The sequence below is a fragment of the Rhinoderma darwinii genome, chromosome 2 (assembly GCF_050947455.1).
Source record: "Rhinoderma darwinii isolate aRhiDar2 chromosome 2, aRhiDar2.hap1, whole genome shotgun sequence".
NCBI lineage: Eukaryota > Metazoa > Chordata > Amphibia > Anura > Rhinodermatidae > Rhinoderma > Rhinoderma darwinii.
The window spans coordinates 53,475,111-53,485,385 of NC_134688.1; the positions used below are offsets into that span (position 1 = coordinate 53,475,111).

Consider the following 10,275-nt stretch of genomic DNA (forward strand, 5'->3'; position numbering starts at 1 on the left):
ATGTACGTGATTGGGCGGGAAGGGGTTAAGGCAGGGTCATTCCACCGAGAAGCTACGCACCACTTCCTAAAGTCAGAACAATACTCCTCAACAGGTCTCTTACCCTGACGTAAGGTCACCAGCTGACTCTCGGCAAAGGCAGTCCTGTCAGTCTCGTCATAAATGAGTCCAAGAGCAGAAAAGAAACGATTAACGGAGGAAAGTTCAGGGGCAACAGGAGCCAAGGAGAAGGCCCACTCTTGGGGCCCTTCCTGGAGCCGGGACATAATTATACCCACACACTGGCTCTCAGAACCTGAGGAGTGAGGCTTTAAGCGAAAGTAAAGCCTACAACTCTCCCGAAAGGAGAGAAAAGTCCTCCAGTCCCCTGAGAACCGGTCAGGCAACTTGAGGTGGGGTTGAAGGGGTGAGGTGAGGGGCACTACCATGGTAGTGTCAGGCTGGTTGACCCTCTGAGTCAGGGCCTGGACCTGTAGGGAGAGACCCTGCATTTGCTGGGCCAGGGTCTCAAGGGGGTCCATAGTAGAGACAGGGACCAGGGTAGACTAGGTAACGGGCTTGTGATTATGTAATGATAGGGGTAGGGAAACGGACAAGTGAGCCCTAATCTACCCGCCACTCTGTCCCTGCCTACTTGCAACGACGGGGTACAACTGGGCGGCGGTCCCTACGCCCAGTAAGTGCACGAGACAAACAGACAAGGGTACACAAAGCTAAGGGAAATGGGGCAGTTGCCCACGGCAACACCGTGAGCAACAAGAGAGGTGAACGAGCCGAGTCAAACCAGGAGTGCACGAGGTACCAAACGCAGAGCAGAAGAGTAGTTAGTAAGCCAGAGTCAGTATGGAGCAGGATCAAATAGTCAGGAGCTGTAGCTGGGCCAGGAAACCACACGAGAAGAATCACAAGCACTGGAGGAACAGGAAAGGCAGGTATAAATAGACAGAGGGCGGGAGCTAGCTGAGTCTGGCCAGGCTGCGATAGGCTCTCTCACTCCTAAGCCTGCCAGCCTGAGTGGTGGAAGCTGGAGTCAGGCTCAGAGACATAGACTCAGGTGTCGACTGATTACCTATGGGCGTTAACCCCGCTGTGCCTGGCAGATCCTTTACAGTGGCTGTTATTAGCTGCCTGGGCACACGGCAGGGCTCAGAAGGGAAAGATGAGGGGCATAAGCTGTGCGGAGTGTATCAGGGTAAATTAAAAATTAAGGGATGTATGATAAATTCGAAAACAATCTTTCATACAGAGCCCTGGTTTTTCGGGACACGTGTCGCATTCGTATATTGTTTACCTCCTTATCCCCCTCTTTGAGCAGACTCTGCACCTCTTTTGACTTTTTCCCTTCTTGCCAGTTTGGGGAACTTCTCCTGGAAAGTGTTGCCCTGGTACGATGCGTCTGGCCTCGCTTCCAGAAGTACTGGATGCTCCCTATTCTTGGTCCTAAAGATTAGGTTCTTGATAATCACCTTTTGAAATTCCAGGAAAGTTCCCCTCTGGCCTGCACATCGACGTAGCACATACGCATTGTACAATTCCATCTGTATGATGTGCACGGCCAGCTTCTTATACCACACCCTCGATTTCCGCATGGCACTGTAGGGCTTCAGGACTTGATCTGACAAGTCAACCCCTCCCATGTACCTATTGTAGTCCAGGATGCAGTCTGGTTTGGGGGTCTCTTTACTGGTACCTTGTACAGGTACATGGGTACTGGTGTGGCCATGTATTGTTGTTAATACAAGGACATCTCTCTTGTCCTTGTACTTGACACACAATATGTTGCTGCTAGATTGTGCCCTGCTCTCACCCCTTCTGAGTGTTTGCCCAAGCAGAATCTTAGGGAGGCCTCTCAGATTTTTTCTAGCAGTGCCGCATGCCGCAGGACTTCTGGAAGCGAGGCACTTGAAGAGTGGGACGCTGGTATAAAAATTATCCAAGTAGAGTTGGTAACCCTGGTCCAGCAGTGGGTGCACCAAATACCACACAATTTTTGCATTAATTCCCAGTAAGGGGGGGCATTCTGGGGGCTGAATACTGCTGTCCTTCCCTTCATACATCCTAAATTTGTAGGTATACCATGATGCACTCTCGCACAGCTTATACATCTTTACGCCATACCTTGCCCTCTTACTCGGCAGGTACTGGCGGAATTGAAGCCTCCCTTTAAAATGTACTAGGGACTCATCAATAGAAATACACTTCTCGGGGGTGTATGCTTGGGCAAACCGAGCACTGAAATGGTCTAATAGGGGTCTCAGTTTGTACAAACGGTCGAAACTGGGGTCATCTCGGAGTGGGCACTGCTCATTATCCTTATAATTTAAGAAGCAAAATATTGCCTCATAATGCATCCTGGACATGGCCATACGGTACATTGGGGGTATGGTATAAGATGTCCATGTTCCAGTAGGTCCTAATGGATGGCTTTTTCAGAAGTCCCATGTTCAAGTGAAGTCCCCAGAACTTGCCCAACTCTGCTACATCTACAGGGGTCCACCTGTAGGATTGGGCATAAAATTATGTAGGGTTCTTAGTAATATACTGTTGGACATATAAATTTGTCTGGGAGACCATAAGATCTATAAAGTCATCAGTGAAGAAGAACTTGAAAAAGCCCATTTCACTGAGCCCTGCCGTATTAAATTTTAACTCTGGGATTTTGGGCTCATAAATGTCTGGTGTGGGGGTCCAAATGGGGGCTTGAACTGCGGCGGGGTCATTTTGCTCGGGGGCTTCAACTGCACTGGTGGTCAAGGGGCATCTCCTAGGAGGTTCCTCTTCTTCATCACTGGATGAGGAGGTGGATAAATAAAACAGAGTCTCACCATCCGACGACTCTGTGTCGGAGGCAAGAAATGAATATGCCTCTTCGGCACTAAATGTCCGTTGGGACATGTTTGATTGCTTTCCTAACTAGGAGCAATAGGCTGCTACCTAAACCAGCTCAAAAAATTGGTGTTTTTATAGAACGAGTGGGCTTCCCTGAGACTAAACCTAACAAGGGCGAGGGTTCCTAACACTAAACCTAACTAGATTTTATTTGAACTTCCCTGAGACTAATTCTAACTACGGCGACTATTCTCTGACACTTAACCTAACTAGATTATTCTGAGCTTCCCTAACACTAAACCTAACTACGGTGACGGGTGCCTGACACTAAACCTATCTAGATTATTCCAAGCTTCCCTGACGCTAAACCTAACTACTGTGATGGACCCCTAACGCTAGATTAACTATGGTGATGGATTCCTGACGCTATACCTAACTATGCTTTTTGACGGTTCCCTGACACTAACTAACACTAATACTAAACTAATTAGATAAATTGTCTAAATTAACAGGTTTTTTTTTCGTTTTTTTTTTTTTTTTATATATTTTTTTATTTTATATGTTTTATAAAGAAAAAAATAATCCCCAGGGACCAAGAAATTGGTCCTGAACTCTAAGAAGTGGTCAATGATAGGAGATCACTGACCAAAAATGTGGGGGGAACACAAGGAGGAAGGGTAAAGGACTGGGTAGTGGATTGGGGAGGTGGGAAGCAGAAAAAAGTTGTATTTTTTTCACTTTTTTTCACTCTTTTTCTTCTCTCCCTCTACTCACAAACGCTCTGAACGCCACGCTATCTCCATCTCAGGGCGGGTGCGGCAGGATGTGATGTCAGGGAGAGGAAGTGAAGAGACCGATCGCCACTATTGGACAGTTACTCACTGACTGACCAATAGTGGCGATTGTGGAGGCGGGACCATCGCAATAGGTCCCGGCGTATTGAGCTGTGATAGCCTGCTGTCGGAAACAGCAGCTGTCACAGCTCGTGTACGCGCCGGTGGAAAATGTTGATGCATTTTCCCTGCGACATAATATTCCGTCGCTGAGCGCGAACGGGGCGGTCAGGGCGACGGAATATTACGTTGCTGAGCTCGAAGGGGTTAAATACATTGAATACACAGTGTCAAGAAACTTTAATTTCACTTTTTCAATGGTTTTCAGTGACTTAAGTGATAAATTATCACGCTGCAGCAAGTTATCAGAGTCAGGATAAGGATTGCTATATCTGTACATGACTCCAAACAAAGAAACAAGAAGTTCATTTGCTCACCAGGCCGTCCATGTGTCCAATAAACTCTCGGTGGGCGGATAATTGTCCGGTAACTTTATCCATTAAAATGGAGACGATCCAGAACTTAGGCTACATTCACACGACAGTGAAAAAAAATGGCCATTAAAAACTGATCAACTGTCAGTTTTTCATGGCCGTTTTGCATCATTGTGTCTGCAAATTTTTATACACTTCCAGTCCGTCTGTCCGTTTTTAATGGCCGTTTGACATCCATTTTGCATCCGTTTTTCATGGCCGTTAAAAAAACTGATGAATTTCATTTGTCTGGCTTCTTTTGTCCCAACCCCCTGAAAACACCCAAACAAAGGTCATTGTCATGATTGTTTCACAGCCCCCCTGTAGATGATGCCACACAGCCCCCCTGTAGATGATGGCACACGGACCCCCTGTATATGATGCCACACAGACCCCCTGTAGATGATAAAACACAGACCCCCTGTAGATGATGGCACACAGCCCCCCTGTAGATGATGGCACACAGCCCCCCTGTAGATAATGGCACACCGCCCCATGTAGATGATGGCACACAGCCCCCTTGTAGACGATGGCACACAGCCCCCTGTAGACGATAGCACACAGCCACCCTGTAGATGATGACACAGACACCTCTCCGGAGAAAGCACCACACCCCCCCTTCCTGTGGTAATCTTCCGGGACTCTCTCTGTAAATTCAGGACCGTGCCGAAAAATTTGCTACAGTAGACAACAATGTCCCCTGTACTAGCGCCATGCTACCATAGTAGTGAGCGCAACAATATCCGTAATTTTTGTCAGCCTGAATGCCCTACATACTCACTGATGTATGACCGTCTACGTCACGAGTGATCTCTAGTCTCACTGGTTTTGCGAAGGCGGCGTGAAGACGTCATCTCGTCACCTTCGCAGAACCCATGAGACTAGAGACCACACCTGTAGAGGACGGCGCTGCAACGGTGAGTATATGTCATTGCGCCGCCGATTACCAGCAAGGGAGCCAATAGTTCCCTTGGCTCTTGAATCCCCAAATCACAGAACCGTTTTTAACGGCTGTTACATGTATTGACGGCCGTTAAAAATTGATCCATTGACTTCTAAGGGGGCCGTCTGGCCGTGAAAGCGGCCAAAAATAGGACATGTTCTATTTTTTGACGGCCAATATTCACGGGTGGTTAAAAAAAGGCCGTGTGAATATACCCATAGAACATCATTGTTCTGAAAGCGGACATTTTTTACTGTTGTGTGAATGTAGCCTAAAACGAAATTCAATAAAATGTATCCTTTATTAGTTCAGATGTTGCCGTCTTTACCTTGACTTTTAACGCATTAAATAAACAAACCCTTATCTTTACTTTTTCAATGGCTTTTGTTGTGTGATATCACGCTGCAACAAATGATATTTTATTTCACATATAGCGAAAAGTAGTAATCCAAAAATAGGTTTGTAACGTTTCGGTCTATACATTCAACCTTCTTTAGACACGGATATGCGGCGCTTGTGACCTCGGTCGCTGTTGGGTAATGGCGCCATTATTTTTGGATTACTACTTTTCGCTATATGTGAAATCAAATATCACTTATTGCATAATACCTTGGAGTGCTGAGTTCCCATTTTTTACACATTGGCGTGGAAGCCTACTCACGCACACTTGAAACACGGAGTGCTGCGGGATCAAGAAAGTATCACGCTGCAACAAGTTATCATAGTCAAGTTAAAGATGGCTACATCTGTATAAAATCCATCTAGTAACAGATTACACGTTTCATACATTACATGTTCTTAGTCGTAGCCCCTATAACCACACATGTATCTTTCTTCCATGTTTATAAACAGCAGTCCCATGTAACGCCTATATCCAGTGTATGCACAGACAGTCTATCCAGGCAGTAGGAGATAATTAGATGATGTAACAGATACTGCAGCCGCTTATGATGTCACTGATGATGTCATAGACAGTACTAGCCGTTAGGTTCTATGTGCAGCTGGATTACATATTTTTTACAATTTCTGCCAATGACGTCTGGACCGGGACTGTGATTGACTGTGTGATTGACAGGTAAGATGCAGCATTTTATCATTAATTCTACAGTTCAAGTTCCAGTAAAATGTTTCTATTAATGCAAGTAACAACTGAACATTTTACATTCAGATTTCAATGTTTCATATTTTCTCATTAAAGTTACAACTCAGTACATCAGAGTATGTTTACACAGCCTATTTTCAGCCGTTTTCCTGGCCGTAAACACCCCGAAAAACAGCCGAAAATACGGAGGCTGGACGCTTCCAAACATCTGCCCATTGATTTCAATGGGAAAAACTGTTTTTTTTTTCCGATGGTGCATTTTACGTGGGCGTTTGATAAAGCGGCGCATAAAAAACACCCTGTAAAAAGAAGTGCATTTCACTCCTTCGGCCGTTTTTGGAGCCGTTTTTCATTGTCTCAATAGAAAAACAGCTCCAAGAACGTTGGTAAAAACGCCTCAAAAAATGTTTGTGGTTTAAAAAATGGCTGAAAATCAGAGGCTGTTTTCCCTTGAAAAGAGCTCTGTATTTTAGAGACGTTTTTTAGTTAAGTGTGTGAACATACCCTTACCATTGTCTGAGAATTGCAGCTGTCCGTAATGTGGAATGTGACTTCTCAGTCGTTTTCAATATGATGTCTAATTTAATTTAATTAAATAGTCTTAAAAAGCTACCGTATATTATCCTAATAAGGCTCAGCAGTAGCCAGGGCCGGCCTTAGGGGTGTGCGACCTGTGCCATTACATAGGGTGCATCCCTCCAGCAGGTGGAACGGGGCGCTGCGCTGGCTCCCTTCCACTGCTTGTGTTTTAGAAGCGGCTGGGCAACTCAGCAGCTGCCTTTCCGCCCAGGTGCTTCTCTCACTGACATCGCGTTTCTAGCAGCGAAAATCGGGATTCCTCTAGGAGATGGGGGCATTGGGGATTGGCATTTGTAAATTGCCCACATTGTGACCCCCCCTAACGTCAGTCATGGACACCTGGGCCTGGGTGTGACTGCAACCTCTTCACCCCTATAGTTATGTTCCCTGGGTTTACACTAACATTACAAAATGTTTTCAATGTCTGACTCGTCCTGTGATAGAAAATGAAAGGTGTGAAAGTAAATATATTATTATTCATTATGGATATGGGGTTATTTTATGTTTATTCCATTATGTATTTTACAGACATTTATAACATCTGAATATGTGGCATCAGTGACAGCCGACATGCTAGGACATACACTGTATATATGTAAGTATTATAGCAAATGACAACCTATAGAAATTCTATAATCTGATGTCATCCAGAATGTTCCTATAGAGACACGTGACAAGACTGTGGGAACAAATTCCCCAATGTTGTTCATCCAGGGCCTGTCTTAGGGGTGTGCGACCTGTGCGGTTACACTGGGTGCATCACCTGTCACTAATGAATGGGGCGCCACTGGTCTTGATGTCTGGGGCACCCATTGCTTGAACACTCAATCCTACTCTTCATGTAAAAAAAGTAAAGGGCACTGCTCAGGATGCAGATACAATTCCTTGATAATGGATTACATTACAGTGTGGCAGACAATACTTGTCTGGCAGTGTTATTTGGGCACTGTATGATTGCAGTATTTGAGTACTATATTCTACGCCATAAAGCTGAATTCAGACGCTGCAGACTTGCTGCGCGGCAAAATTCACAAGTGTTACAGGTGAATAGTTACAGTCTCAAAAACTCATCCACATGTAGCAAAAGTAAACGCTGGGAATTTTGCTGCAGCTTTATATTATTATTATTATAGAAATGCTCCATAAAGAAGATATTATGGTATTAGTAATATATAAGGGACTTGTTATTTATGTAATTTCCTAATACACATTTGGCTTATGGGGGAGCACACAGCGCACACAGAGTGTCTACATTACCAGTACTGCAGTCTGTGCGCCACCATACAGGTCCGTCCACATGAAGTTGCTGTGTACATGAGCCCTAATGTACATTTCCTTCATTGTTGGGTGGTCTATACTGAGCACACGTCTGTCTGGAGAAATAAAACTACACAATTATTGTTTTTTCCAGAACACCTTAAGATCGGCTGCCTGCTGCCAGGGGGACTCACTGAAGCAATATTTCATCTATGCAAGGTGCGTCTCTTATTGGTTACTATATGCAGTATCCACCAATACCCTCCACAGTTAGAATGACACTTTTTGTATGTCCTGGGTCAGAATGCCCCTTTTTAATGGCCCCACAGTTATGAAGCCCCCTTTTCTAAGCCCCGACTCAGTCCTTTTATCCCCCATATTAATAGTGCCCCCTTTGCTCCTATAAAATAAAAAATTATACTCACCTAATAGACTACCAACCGGGTCAGACATTTCGCTTCCTCCCTGCGCCGTTATTGTTTGACCAATTTCAGGGGCGTATGGAGCCCCAGAGCTGTGGGCTACCCCAAATCCCTGGACCCCAGCCGGTCATCCTATTTACCCATTTGGTAATTTTACACTGGTTGGGGACTGGACTCTGTTCTAGATAGAAATGTTGCCATTGATTGAGATTTGTCCTAATACATTGTCTTTCTTTCTCCTAGAATTAATTCCTCATAAGAGTTAATGATAACCACGTCCCAGGAGGGCAGATCAAAGATTAAGCAGAGCCCTCCACCTCACATCACATAACGTTCTACATTCAGTCGGATGTATTCAGTAGGAGAGTCCAAGGTCAGTGTATTTTATTAACTGCATCTCTAAATGATCACATAGTGTGTATTACTGGTCAATACTGAAGAGGGCACTACCACCATAGATGGCCTGGGCACCCTCAACTTACACTGCCGATCCGGCATTTAGGGCCCAAACCTATAATATAAAAAAACAGAAAGATACAATCCCTAGTTTATTGACTGGGTGATGTTATTTGGGCACTGTATGATTAAATTATTTGGACACTACATGGTGCATCATAAGGGGGAGGACGTCACAGATACTGCACATGTCACCAATAAACCTAAGGCCGGCCCTGGATGTGACACAATAGCTGCCACGTGACATGCCATCCACACGGACATGACCGCTGTGGCCTAGCAACTAAAGACAACAGAACCACCAGCGCAGGAGCCACAGGGAATTTAATAAATGAGTAGGGAAAATTTGTTATTTTTAGCCATATGCGGCTTAGACTAAGGTTTATGAAACTGTCAGAAAACCCCTTTAATAATTATTTTGTCTGTTGAATCCAGAAATCCAATTTACCATTTTCTACTCTCTCTACTCCAGTCCAAAAGACTCCACAAAAGACAAATTAGAAGTTTTCCATTAAGGATAAGATTATATAGAAGAATAACAATAAGCTCCTGGTCCCTGATACAAAATCTATACCAGGGTCCTCCAACTATTATGTGCCATTATACTGCTGGTGTTATTTGTGTGGCAGAGGGGCATTGGACTCGCCCTGTGATAGAAAATGAAATGTGTGAAGTAAATATATTATTATTCATTATAGATATGGGGTTATTTTATGTATGTGCATTAAACCCATTATGTATTTTACAGACATTTATAACATCTGAATATGTGGCACCAGTGACAGCCGACATGCTAGGAGATCCACTGTATATATGTAAGTATTATAGCAAATAACAACCTATAGAAATTCTATAATGTGATGTCATCCAGAATGTTCCTATAGAGACACATGACAAGACTGTGGGAACAATCTCCCTGATGTTTTCAATAGGCTGAACATATATTTGTTGATATGATGAACCATACTAAGCGCACGTCATAATATCTTCACAGTTTATACTTTTTGTTCCAGAATTTCTTGAGATCGGCTGCCTGCTGCCAGGGGGACTCTCTGAAGTAATATTTCATCTATATGCGGTATGTCCATCATTAGTTACTATATACAGTATCCACCAGTAGCTCTGTACATTGAAAAAGTAATGAGCGGGCAAAATGCCAAGAAAGGCGTAGCAGTGGGGAACCTTGGATAGTTGGTAGGAATAGGCATAATGTAAGTTAGGGGTATCTATGTCCAAAATGCTGGCCACATGGCTCGGTTTGGGACTGAACATAGGTGTAAGGTAATTGGGTGAGGGAGTGTAGGGGGATTTTAGACAGCTTTGGTCTGCCAAGAACATTTGCGATGTGTCAAGGCCTGGATGCAATAGACAAGGACTTAAG

At 44.4% G+C, this 10,275-nt stretch overlaps 1 long non-coding RNA gene across 1 annotated transcript; it reads left to right on the forward strand.

Annotated features, from left to right (window-relative positions):
• Nucleotides 1–8,180: 8,180 nt before the first annotated feature.
• Nucleotides 8,181–9,690, forward strand: LOC142740548 (uncharacterized). The gene is made up of 3 exons (XR_012880766.1): nucleotides 8,181–8,235; nucleotides 8,682–8,811; nucleotides 9,643–9,690. It is a non-coding gene; the product is annotated as an uncharacterized LOC142740548 (long non-coding RNA).
• Nucleotides 9,691–10,275: the final 585 nt, after the last annotated feature.